General features: G+C 33.3%; 1 pseudogene; it reads left to right on the plus strand.

Annotated features, from left to right (window-relative positions):
* Positions 1-10,771: 10,771 nt before the first annotated feature.
* LOC113109286 (tetratricopeptide repeat protein 21B-like) lies at positions 10,772-14,749 on the plus strand (annotated as a pseudogene).
* Positions 14,750-14,796: the final 47 nt, after the last annotated feature.

Below are 14,796 nucleotides of genomic sequence, written 5' to 3' on the forward strand. Positions count from 1 at the left end.
TCATAATAATAATAATAATACAGCTGAGCACCAGAATGTTTTGTGGAAATACATGTAAGTTAGTTTATAAGTTGTTTCATATAATCATAAGTAAGAGAAAGGGACGAAAAAAATATTTTATGGCTCATATAATAAAATGAAATAGCGAAGGAGCTCATACTCACAATGATGATTGAGAAATAAACGAACACGTTCCTCAAGAGCCTTATGGTGATTTCAACTCACTTTTTTAGTATGGATAATTATGAACTGATAATCAGGTAAACCCAAGATCAATCCAGTACGTGTTCATTTTGAAAAGTGACTAACAATATAGAAGTTATCCTCATCTTTACTTAATAAAAACAGTAAAGATTTCACAGCAAAAAGACACGTGAACCACGAGCTAATGGTGGACGTTTTTACAGTTGCTAAAAAAGTTAACTATTAATCAGATGACAGAAGTTTTGACATGTTGGTCATTTATCAGAGGCTTATTTTAGAAATGTGTGTGTTAAATGTGATACAGGACGTTTTAGAGAGTAAAGAATCATCTATAGTACCTACTTTTTAATAAATGACCAGTCAAGTTTTGATCTGAAAAGTTGCTTGTTTAATAATATATGGTTTTCCAGTATCTTGAAAAACATAAAATGTGCTGAATAATATTACTGACTCAGTTAATCAGCTTAAACATACAGTATATTCGGTTAACCCTGCTGAATTTATTGCAAATTTCAAGATTGCATGTTTCTCTCCTGATTCAAACGAGATGACTTTTTCACTGAAGAAAGCACTATTATGAATAGAGGACTTGTGTTTTAGACAGAGGCAAGGGTTTGAAGTTAAACACATCTTAATGATTTGTTTCTTGCAGACATGCAGCTTTATACATCACAAGATGTTAACTGGTGGACTGGGGTTGTGATGTCAATATTAAATGTCTCTTTGCATTGCATGGAACATTTCTTAGCAAACAGGGTTGGCGTGATATGAATGTGAATAAATAATGACAAAAGATGTCTTGCCTGTATAATGTGATGTGATCCAGGAGCTTCAGGGCCACAGTGACAAAGCCAGAAAGTATGTGGACAGAATGATCAAGATCTCCAGTGGACTTTTCTAATGCATCTACCCTTTAGATTTCTGTTGAGGCGGCTTTTGATGATGGCAAAAGGAGTTATCAATCTGCCTGCATCAAAAGCATAATCTGATGGCGGGAAAAAATTCAGCATCTTGCAAATTCTGCAAGGTACTATGACTGGTTCAGTTCATAAAAGTATACAGGTGCATCTAAAATTAGAATGTTGTGGATAAGTTCATTTATTTCAACAATTTGACTCAAATTGTGAAACTTGTGTATTAAATAAGACTTAAACTACTTCAGTCTGTGTGCATTGAATTTGAGTTGAATTACTGAAATAAATGAACTTTTCCACTACATTCTAATTTATTGAGATGCACCTGTATATATATATATATGAATAAATATTTAAACATCAAGGCGCCAAAAGTATAGTATGACTCCTTTAAGTGATTATCAGGGCTATTATAGTAACAACAACAACAAAAAAAAAACATAAAACTGTTTTTTAATTTTTATTTAGTTAACTTAGTTTAATGTGCTAAAATACAAATAAAACAATAATAATAATAAAAATAACAGTTACTAAAAATGGAATTAAAATTTAATAAAAAATCTAATTCAAAATATTAATAAAATTTTTTAAAAGTATCTCAATGATAACTAATAACTTGGATTATTTCCAGATTGTTCGCATATTTTGCCGTTTATTTAATATTGGGATCATTGTTTTGCAGGGTATTGCACTGAAAGGCTGGATTGATCCACGATCTAACAAAGATGCTTACGCAAAGAAGTCTGGGAAATATTTTGACGAGGCGCTGAAGGAGAAAAGTGACATTTTTGCTCTGATGGGAATTAACTCTATTTCTGATCACCATTTAATAATTCAACAAACATATATTTCCTGATTGATTTTCACTTATATAGATGCTCATTTTTAAATTACTTTTTTCAAAGGATAACATCTTAAAGATGGTGTGTAAATGTATATATATATATATATATATATATATATATATATATACTTTTTTTTATTTATTTTTTTATACAGTTTAAAATCAAAGTGATTCAGAGGCTGATAAATGTTGAAGTGAAATTTCTTGTCTTCATCTCAAAAATATGTTATGTTAAACTACCGTATTTTCCGGACTGTAGGTGCGACTTATTTATCAAAATTAATTTGACATGAACCAAGAGAAAACATTACCGTCTCCAGCCGCCAGGGGGCGCTCTATGCTGCTCAGTGCTCCTGTAGTCTACACTGAAGACATAGAGCGCCCTCTCGCGGCTGGAGACAGTAATGTTTTCTCTTGGTTCTAAATAAATGCGACTTATATGTTTTTTCCTCGTCATGACGTATTTTTGGATTGATGCGCCTTATATTCAGGTGCGATTTATAGTCAGAAAAATACGGTATGTTAGAGATAATGAAAAAAAGCAGCCATTCTTTTAATGGCAATTAAATAGCAATAATAAAAATAAAATAATGTATTGTGCATAAATGAAAGGCAATGCAATTTGTTTTGTAATGCTATGACTGTGTGTTTCATTCAGGTACATTATTATGAGCTTTGTCAGAATTATTCTGGTGCTTTAGACACCATCAACCAGGTGACTGTGAGTTAGCCGTGCTTTCTACCTGCCCTGGTCAAGACGATGAAGCTGCTGTTGATGCTACAGGACCGGGAACAAACTGTGGATGCAGCTCAGAGGTAAAACCTTATTTATTGTTTTCAGTAATAGTTGTTGTTGTTTTTTAAATACATAAATGCACTCTAAACGCTCTCAAAGACTTTCAGAAGTGAGCTGCATTCAAGTGCAAATAGAAATGAGATGTGATTGCATGGATTTGTACAGAAACACTGGATCATTGTTTCTGTTTCCCTGTTGGATGAGGGCCTAGTGAGCGAAAGAATGAAAAGAGCCTTTTAGACCTCAAAGGATCTGTGTGAAAACCAGTTCTCTCAGGTGGAGCTGGGCTGTGATTATTCAAGCTAATTTGTGTACAGTGTTTGCTCTAAAATTGCTTAAAAGAGACATTTTGTAAAAATCTTTGGAACACAAAAGCAGTCTTAAGTGTCTGGTGTATATTTGTAGCAATAGCCAAAAAAAACATGATATTATATTTTTATTTTATGCCAAAAAATGATTTGGATATTGAGTAAAGTCAAGTTCCATGAAGATATTTGGTAAATACCCTATTGTAAATATATCAAACCTTTTTTTTATTATTATTAGTAATATGCATTGCTAAGAACTTCATTTGGACAACTTTAGCTATTTTCTCAATATTATTTTTTTAAAATTCAGATTACAGATTTTCGGCCAAATATTGTCAGATCCTAACAAACCATACATTAATGGAAAGATTATTCATTCAGCTTTCAGATGATGTATAAATCTCATTTTCGAAAAATTGACACTTATGACTGGTTTTATGGTCCAGGGTCACATATAGTTCTCTCTCTCTCTCTCTTCAACATGTCTCATTTATTTTCTTCTTTTTGTCAGTGTGTAAATCAACTCTCAAATCTGATCAGTAATCTGGACATTAAAGCCCTTCTACAGGATGTCTTAATACTCCTACATGGACACACAACTTAATATTCATTTGAACCTGAAGATGAGAATCCTGCAAATCACAAACCAGATGGATTTGCCACATGCTGTTATATATAAACCTGACAAGTTCACAAGTGAAACCATACCGAGCAGGAAATAACAGTTTTGATAAGCTGATGTGTGTTGATGTGAACTGGTTCTGGTTCTAGTTCTGGTTCTGGTTCTGGTTCTGATTCTGCTGGGACGGGTGAAGGAGGCCATGAAATGGTTCAGAACAGCAACGTCTCTGCTTCAATAGGTACTGTAAGAGCAGTTTGAAAGACGTAAAGAGTGCTTGTCAAATAAATAATGATGAATAAGTCTCATTCAAAGCCTTTGTAAAATGTCTTTAAATGCAGTTCTGTGACAAAAAATTATATACGTATTAATGTGGCTACTGAATACAGCCTACAGTTACACTAATACATTATTTACAGTATGAAAAAATTTAATTCAGATTTTAATCTTTTTAATTTTGTCTTTAGTAATTGCGGTAATGAATCTGGAATAAAATATAAATATCAGAAAAAATATGAAACATGTAAAGTGCCACTATTATAGGTAATGAAAGGTTCACATTCTGTTTGGGAGTCCCCAACAACAGGTTGACATGAATGCAAGGTCAAAAAACACTTTCATAGTCTTATAATATGCATTTATTTTTACCTTATTTGCTCAACGCTCCCAAGCGATTCACTCGATGATTAATTTTTCCAAACTTATGTATTCAGTTATTATTCAATGGTATACTATAAATCCATGTGAAAAAAAATTACTTCTCATTGTTCTCAGGTCAAATATTTATATGTGATTAAAATGCGATTAATTTCGATTAATAATTTTTTTTAATCGAGTCCCGGCCCTAATATATGTATATATATCTCTCTCTCTCTATATATATATATATATGGCAAATCAGGGGTAAAAACCATTTCAGTGACTTACAGTGTTATCTTAAAAAAACTGTGAGTTCTTCGAACAATGTTGCACAGAGACTCTTTCCAGAATATTTTCCCAGAATTAAATAAAAAGATAAAGAAAAGCATTTTTGTAGAAGCATATATCTTTGATTCAGATTCAGCAGTGATCTGGTTTATTAATCCACTTATGTTGTGTTTACACATTGACTCATCCACAGTGCGTTACAGAGCCTGTTTACATAAGCCCAGACTCAGTTCAGCCCACGCTTAAACAAACACACATCTGCGTAGCCAAATAAAGAGATGCCACATTTTTATTTGTAGACGAAGAGACGTATGTCAAAAACGAATCTTCTTTCTTTTTTATTTTATAAGCTTTGCCTGGGGAATTAAACTGTACAACATTAGTGAACGGATCCGTTAGCACATGACATGGTCTTAATGCACACGATGAACAGAATCATCTTTAAAGTTTGGGTAACCTGTGTGTTTGTATGTGTGTGTTAGGAGCTGTTGTATCTTTGGGCTGTTGTATCAACTGATTTGGGATGTTTTCACTAGTAAATGGTGTGTGCTTATTTCTCTCCTGATTCAGACAGGACAACTTTTTCCACTATAGAAAGCAGTATTATGGATAGAGACTGGAAGCAATATCTGGAAGCAATGTTCTGAAGTAAAAAATGTCTTCATTATTGATTTTTTTTTATTATAAACATGCAGCTTTTCTCTTCTCAAGATGTTAACGTATGGACTGGAGTGATGTGGATTATTGTGATGTTTGTGTGGACACTCATTCTGACGGCACCCATTCACCGCAGAGGATCCACTGGTGAGCAAGTGATGCAATACTACACTTCTCCAAATCTGTTCTGATGGAGAAACAAACTCATCTATTTTGAGCGTGAGTAAATTTGAGCATGTTTTTCATTTTCTTTAATAAATCTATATAATAAACACTGTGTGGTTTATTAGTGTTATTTTGGTCTGTATTGTAGTAAAATAAATATAATGTTAGCTAGTGCTTTGTTTTTGGGGTTAAAAGTTGTTCTGAATTCCAGCACGAGGCAGCTAAAGTGATGCAGGATGCCTTAAATGAGTTCACTGGCTCTCCAGAGGAGCCTGGAGTCAGAGCTGGCACTAATGTGAGGAGATACGGAGCTGAGCATGCTCAGAAACATCACGTCTATATACAGACCAAAGAAAAAATGACAAACATCTACTTGAACCACAGGAAAGAGAAACGCCTTTAGGTGAGCTGCTATAGGTAATGCGTTTTCATTTGTCAGATTTACTCCTCATATTCACTACATGTTTTATAGCTTACAGAATATGTTATTCACAGTGTATAGGTGAATGTCATAAATTCATATCCAGGGTATTTTCACCTTAAAAGCAAAACAATATGTGACCCTGGAGCACAAAAGCAGTCCTAAGTCACTGGGGTATATTTATAGCAATAGACAAAAATACATTATATGGGTCAAAATTATAGATTTTTCTTTTATGCCAAAAATCACTAGGGTATTAAGTAAAGATCATGTTCCATGATCCATGACTTAATTTTTGATTAGTAATATGCATTGCTAAGAACTTAATTTGGACAACTTTAAAGGCTCAGAATCCAGATTTTACAATAGTTGAATCTCGGTAAAATATTGTCAGATCCATACATCAATGAAAAGCTTATTTATTCAGCTTTTAGATAAAAAAAAAGATGACTGGTGACTTATGACTGGTTTTATGGACCAGGGCCACATATACTTGACATAAAACTTATGCTACACAATTATTGCATAATAATAATACATCTTTTCCTTTTTTTTTTTTTTTGCATATTCAACTTAATATTTGATGACAATCACATTTTACATAAAATATTATTAACATAACTGTAATTCATCAAACCAACTAATTCATGTGGTGATAGTGTTTTGTGTGGCCTACAGTATTTAGGACAAACAGTCAAGTCCTCATACCTTCCTGATACTCGGCGAAGTCTACTTGATGTTCAGGAGGTGGGAGAGACTCTAGTTGTTTATTCTAATGTTTACATTTGTGTTGAATGCCGCAGTTAGCAAAGATCTTTGTTTAGAAACTCAAATATGTGTTTTTTGTTTAATATGATGTCTCTCTCTATCCCCACGCAAATATTTAGCACACAGTGTAAACAGTGATTCATTATCTGACTGGAAAATTCATTGAAAATCCGGAAAACCCTTTTATAAAATTTTTTATACAGGGTTCCATTAAAGACTTTATTTATTTATTTATTTTTTCAAATATTTATAATTACGGTTTATTATAAAAACTAATTTCTACTTTAATTGTCATTGCTCTCACTGGTGATCCCCCCCCCCCATTTAAATCAGCTATTTAAAGGCAATACAAAAAATGATATATATATATATATATAATAAATAGAGACAATAACTTTATACACGGCGCACTTTCAGATTTAAAACTGTGCAGGATGTTTTCATTCACTTAGAGACGTGTTTCACACTGCATGAAAGATCATTTCCAAAAAGCCATAATAGGGGCACTTTATATTTATATTAAGTAACTGAAATAAATGATAAGTTTAAGTACTAAAATTAATTTCTAATTTATTTTAATTTTTTGTGTACCAATTTTTATTTTAGTCTTGATTGATTGAGTTGGTAATGAGAACTGGGAGGAAAAATTTACTTTATGTTTAATTTATGTCATAAAATATTATATTATATTATATTATATTATATTATATTATATTATATTATATTATATTATATTATATTATATTATATTATATTATATTATATATATTATTTTTATATCTCACTGTCAAAAGCAGTTGTACCCTCATGCTTTAAATCTGCTACTATTATTCCTGTTCCTAAGACTAACACCGTGTCATGTTTGAATGACTATCGCCCGGTAGCACTCACCCCAATAGTGATGAAGTGTTTTGAGCGGCTGGTCATGACTCAAATCAGTGAGAAAATTGATGGCAGCACTGACCAGAATCAGTACGCTTATCGAAAGAACAGGTCCACTGCAGATGCCGTCTCATCAGTCTTACATCTGGCTCTTACCCATCTGGACAGCAAAGACACCTATGTGAGATTGCTTTTTATGGATTTTAGTTCGGCTTTTAATACAATCATTCCACAGACATTGATACACAAACTGGAGATTTTAGGACTGAGTTACTCATTGTGCAACTGGGTACTGGACTTTTTAACAAACAGAAAACAGTCTGTAAAAATCCATAATAAATTTTCTTCCACCATTGTTCTTAACACCGGCTCACCACAGGGATGTGTCCTGAGCCCAATGTTGTACACACTGCTGACATATGATTGTTCAGCCAGACACCCGAGTAATCATGTTGTCAAGTTTGCAGATGATACTGTGGTGATGGGACTCATTTCTCAGAATGATGAGTCAGCCTATAGATCAGAGGTGGAACAAATGGTGGCCTGGTGCAAGGACAACAACCTATGGATTAACGTGGAAAAGACTAAAGAAATTATTGTGGATTTTAGAAAAACAAATAGGAGGCACACCCCTCCCATTTGTATTGAGGGATCTGAGGTGAAAGTTGTCTCCAGCTACAAATATCTAGGAGTACATATCAACGATGATTTAAAGTGGAAATCCAACTGTAATAGTCTGGTAAAAAAGGCTCATCAAAGGCTGTATTTTCTGAGGAGGCTTAAAAAGGCTGGCTTGGGAACTACAGTTCTCACATCTTTTTATAGGTGTGTGGTGGAGAGCGTCCTAACATCTTGTATAACAGTGTGGTATGGAAACTGCTCTGTAACAGAGAGGAAGGCCCTACAGCGTGTGGTTAAGATGGCAGAGAAAGTCATCGGTTGTAGTCTCCCTGCAATTGGAGATATATACATCAACAGATGCAAGACTAGGGCTGCAAGTATCATGAAAGACTTCTTTCACCCTGCCAATAGACTATTTGACCCTCTTCCTTCAGGCAGGAGGCTGCGCAGCATCAGAGCTAGGACATCACGGTTAAAAAACAGTTTCTATCCAGAAGCCGTGAGACTTTTTAATATTGACAAACTACAGAATTGATGAACTGAACTTGCTGTCCTAAATTAGATTGCACTAACTTTATTACTATGCTGCTAATTTTTAAGGGTTTTTAGTGTGTGGAGAGACTGTACCCATATATTAATATGGGCTTGTATTATTTGTTATTTTATCTATTGTATTTATTGATGAGTGAGTAGTTAGTTATTTATTGTGAATGGTTTTAACCGGGCCTCAGTGTCTAATTTCGTTCCAGCTCATGTACATGCTTTGGAATGACAATAAAATCCTTTACCTTTACCTTTACCTATATTATATTATATTATATTATATTATATTATATTATATTATATTATATTATATTATATTATATTATATTATATTATATTATATTATATTATATTATATTATATTAATATCGAAAATATATGTAATATTTTATGGAGATTTATATGTTCTACCTAAATAAACAAAATATAAAAATAAAATAAATATAAAAAATAGAAATACATGGAAAATTATTAGAAATTAGAATTAAAAACAAAACATAACAATTAAAAATGACTTACATGTAAACTAAAAATTTCATGTAACCTTAAAATCTAAAAATAAAAAGCTCATTCAAAATATCAATTAATCGTTTATTGATAATGCTAAAACAGTACTACTCTGAAAGCATCCAAAAGCTCACCCTACATTCACAACCTCCTAAATTCATTAATTTATATTTCATGTAGTATACAAATATGTTTTCAAGTATGTAACTAAATATACTTTGGAGGGTGAGAAGATGTTGACAGAATGTACATTTTCAAGATGAAGTGTTCCTCTAATTTCACGCCCAAAGCAATTGTTTGAATTGTTGTGAAACTGTTCTTCCTCCTCAGGTGAGAGATGTGCATTCATCAGGAGCAGCCCGACTCTGTGTCTGCGCAGAAGATCTGCAGCGAAATCGCCAAACACTGCAGCATCCAGCGTGGCTACGAATGAGCCGTCAAGTTTTACAAAGAGGCGCTTGTGTACTGTGAAAGTGACAGCAAGGTCAGTGTGGGCCAGATCAGTGAGTCCAGTGTGTTCCTCTGCAGCTGGATCTGTCCATGTGTGGTGCTGCATTTGAACACAGCACTGCATTTGACTGCAAACAAATCAATCTCAAAGACCAGATTAAAAATGCCTTCCAGGTATTTAAAAAGGTATTTGCTATAAATATAGACTTTATTATATATTATTAAATAGCTTATGTATTTGTATATATTAACTAGCTGTGGTAAGGATTAATGTGGGAATTCATTGAAGTACACACTTTGCAAAGCAAAGTCACCTAATTGTATTTTCTCTTTGCTTTTGAAATTAGATTGACACAAAAGCACAAAAAAGGATTTTATTGTGATTTCAAAACAGTATAAATAATAATGTAAAATTGGCAGATATGGCCAAAACTTAAATTAAAACAAATTGTTATTTAAATGTTAACTAAAATTAAAATATACTATAAAAACCTATTATTTCAGATAGCTCTTAAGGCAGTCTCCTTTATATTTAGTTGAACATGATTTACTAACACAACTAAAACCAAAGTGAAAGTGTGCATAAACTATATAGACATGCATACATCTCCTAAAAATGCTGGGTAAAAAATTACAATGAAAAATAAAAATAACATTTGACTCAAAATACGATTAAAAATTGTAATAGGTCCTCACTTATACAAAAACACTTAAATTAACTTAAAACATATTAAGTTGTTGTTAAAATGAAAATAAATAATATTGTACACAATATATATATTTTATATATATTAATTTTTTTTCAACAAAGTTTATTATAAGCATTAAAGTACAGTACATTTATATTCATGCATTTTGCAGATACTCTTATCCAAAGTGACCCATGTGCCAAATGAAGAAATGTTTTTGAATGTGCAAGTTAATTTATTGAATTATTATTTTTTAAATGCATCCATTAGAATGCATTTAAATAAGAAATGCATGCAAATAAAAATGTGAAAGTTTTTGACCAAATTTGATTCTTTTCAAAAGCAGCAGATATTTCAGAGTCCCCTGCGAACAGTTGCGCAGGTAAATGTGTGTGTCTGTGTGTCTGATCAACAAACCTCACACAAGTGGACCAGTCCATTTATTTTCTCTCCATAGTAATTGATTTAAACAGTAACATATAAACATTCAAAACTTTTTTTTAATTCAGTCATGTTAAGGTATTTTTATACTAAAACTTGCATCTTCTCCCACAGCTCTTTGTTTTTAGTTTTTCCTTTTCTTATAACTTAGCTAGGCAGAGATGTGGTGAACTTCTCTTCTCTGTGTTTGTTAGATGATGGCAGATCTTATGTTCAGGATGCAGGACTATGAACAGGCTGTATTTCACTTCCAGCAGCTCTTGGAAAGGAAACCAGGTGTTTGGTTCATCTCCTGACCTTTCCAATGATTACGCCATTGTTGCAGCAGCCCCCTCGGCTTTCCTTCCAGATACTCGTCTGAAACACAGGGGAAACCTAAGCAACCAGAAAGCTTTAATGAACTCATTTAATCTCTTCCTCTAGACAACTACCCGACGCTGTCTCGCCTCATTGATCCGCTGTGCAGAGCCGGCAAACTGCAGGAGGTTCCAAGATTCCTCGAGATGGCAGAGAAACTCTCATCGAGGGCCAAGATTGAGCCTGGATACAACTACTGCAAAGTGCTCTACCTGTGCTATTAATGTAAAACATGGGAAAATAGAGGGTTTTGCTTTATGATGGTAATATAAGGTTTCTCAAATAAGGTTTTGTGAACCCCTGGGGGTTCATCAGGTAATGAAAGCTAATCTACCAAATCATATAATTCGTTCATTTTGATTTTAAAGTCAAAATAAAACACTTTCTAAACAAGTTAATTTATTATGTTTTTTTTTTGCATATATTTGTGTCATGTGATCATTAACAGACTTCAGAGAATCATGAACATAACAAAAAGTATTGAAATATTAACTTAAAATTTATATTAATAATATATGTGTGTGTGTACTGTATATACTTATTATGTATATATAAATACACACACATGCATGTATATATTTTAGAAAAAATCTATTTATAGTTTAAATATATTTATAAATAATATAAATTATATAAATATAAAAATATGCTTGTAAATATATTTTCAAACTATATACATGCATGTGCATTTATATATACATATTAAATATAAACAGTTCACACATTATTTTAACAAAAAAAAACTTTTATTTTTGATGTGATTAATTGTGATTAATTGTTTGACAGCACTTATATACAGTATATATATATATATATTTCTATATATATATATATATAATTTTTCAAACGGTTTAAAATAGGAAATTAATTTAGAAATATTTTTATTCTGATATATGCAATAAATAATTAAAAATAAGAACATGAATGTTGATCTGCTTCTCAAAGGTACACTGGTGAACCTAACGATGGATTACGATACTTTAATAAAACCAGGAAGGACAACGACTGGGGCCAGAACGCAGTGTACAACATGATTAAGGTTCATCTCAACCCTGACAATGAGACCATAGGAGGAGAGGTGTTTGAGAACCGCGTCCTGATCCGTCGCTCAAGATGCATCCCATTAGTGTCTTTAATTCTCTATATGCTGTATTGCACACATGCACTTGGATGCATTTGTTTGTGTTCAGAAACTCTACAGAGAAGCAGGAGTCGGAGCAGCTGGTCGTGAGAACAGCGGAGAAGCTCTTAAAACAGCTGAAGCCACAAACCCCAGCGGGACACGTACAGCTGCGCACCCTGCACTACTGCACTACTATCTGGCCACCAAACAGAAAGCCAACGTGGAAAGAACCCTCAAATGTTTTATTAAATAAATGCAGCCTTGGTGAGCAAATCAGGCTTCGCTCAGAAACATTTTTAATTTTATATACATATTATACTTTCAGTTATACACTACATATTCTTAAAGGCTGTTTCTCTAGAAATAAGAAGTCAGAAATCTCCATTTCAGTATCACTTACACCAAACTTTACCGTTTGTTCAGTTCTCTTCTTTAATGCTTCACAATGACATTTACTCAAGTAGCTCTGAATGTCTGTTTGTTCGTCACTGAAGGATCATGTTCCTGCGCTGCTGGCCATGGCCACTTCTTACATGATCCTGAAGCAAACCCCTCGAGCCCGAAACCAGCTCAAACGCATGGCCAAGATGAACTGGAAGATCACTGATGCGGACGAGTTTGAAAAGAGCTGGCAGCTTCTGGCCGACATCTACATCCAGTCAGGAATAAAGGTAATCAGCTGCAGTGTATATCACAATATCTGTGGGCATTCAGCTGAAAAATAGTAAGAGATTTAGAGGTAGGGTAGGTGATTTCTGAGAGGCTAGCAATAGCAAGCTTTAAAAACATAAGATCCCACCCTCCCTGCAAATCTCTCTCCAATGCCACACCTCCTCCAAAACACATGAACAGTTAACAAAGCAAAAAAAAAGCATGTAGTCAGAGATGATGTGACTGAATCGAGGCGGGACTAATTTAAATATTCATGAAACTGTGTATACTAAATGAGGTAAGGGTGCAGAGTTATATTCAAGGCATGAAGAATTTTTTTTTTCATAAGGCAAATATTTAAATATGCCGTTTTGATTATAAAAATGAGTTTTAAGGGTCAAATTGAGTGACTACGGGGGTAAATGTCTCTTTTTAGATGATCCAGTGAATTAACTTGATGAACAAACCAAAAGTGTCCTGAAACCCTAAAACAACAACTTGCTTGCAAACTTTTTGGAATCACCAAAATATTAAAAACTGTTACAGAATGACGTCTTAACGTGTTTTATAACAGTCCTGCTGCAAGTCGTACAAGTGCATGGGATACATTATGGAGAAGGAGATGCTGCCATGAATTATGATTTGGCCCATAAAGTACAGCAATCGAACTGACCCCACTATCGGTAATATTAAAGCCCCTTTGATGCCCTGTACTGTTCTCGTATGTGTGTGTGTGTGTTTGTGTTCACATCAGCATGATGTTTGTTTACCAGGCTACAAGCTCGTGTTCAATTATCTGAAGGCCAAGAGACACGTGGATGCTATAGATGTGTGCCATAAAGTGAGTACACAAGAAATCCTGCTGCGAATATATAAACGTCTAAATTAGTAAACACTGTGCTGAGAAAAACAGTCAGACTCCAGAAGCAAAATCACATCAATTTTTTACAAATAATGTTTAAACCTTTCTAGACAGCCCATACCATACCTTGAACTATTCAGTGATAATAGTGCAATCAGTTTCAGTGCAATCTCAAACAATTGTGCAATATTTATATATTTGGCAATACATTTTAAATATATAATAAATATTTAAAATCAATTGTATAGTAATTAGTTTTATATTTGTATCATCTTTATTTGAATAATTATAATACAATTTGTACCTAATTATATTATATTTAAAATTTTACTAAAAATAAATAAAAATGATTGCATCTTTTTTTTCTTTCTTGCTTCTCATACCCTCAGGTTTTGGATGCACACCCCAACTATCCACGCATCTTGGACAAATCAAGAGAAGCTTTAAGATCATGACAGAAGGACTGGTGCAATATTTTTCCTTATGTACACAGAAATAAATAAACATTTGAAAACACTTATGTCAGGCCACAGATTTCACAATATATATGCACATTTTCTGTATGCAGTAAACAACACTGCACAGAATACTGAATCCCACAATGCAATGTGCTTGACCTTGTATTCTCATTGTGTCTCTTTTTGCATCTTTAGTTGACCTGGTTGGCAAACATCAGAACATTTTTGCCTAAAATTAAGTCAAAACTGCAACTTTTTATTTCCAAGATGATAACGGTGAGGTCATGTGAGAACAATGTATCATACTACTGTTTGACTGCATTGTGTGGAGTCCAGGCAAACTGCTGACTTCATACTTGTACATGCTATATAATGCATACTCTTTTTTTTTTTTTTTTAAACAATGCAGTATGCAATATACATGGCTTTGTTTAGAGTTCTTCAAATTCAAATATAAGGCAGAACTTATTTCTCCAAGTTTTCTGACATCAAGAGCACAAAATGGATTTAGTCCCAAATATGTGTTGTATGTGCCACTTGAACTCAGGGCATTTTTATTTTTCCATTACAGATACACAATTATTTAACC

The sequence above is a fragment of the Carassius auratus genome, chromosome 9 (assembly GCF_003368295.1).
Source record: "Carassius auratus strain Wakin chromosome 9, ASM336829v1, whole genome shotgun sequence".
Lineage (NCBI taxonomy): Eukaryota > Metazoa > Chordata > Actinopteri > Cypriniformes > Cyprinidae > Carassius > Carassius auratus.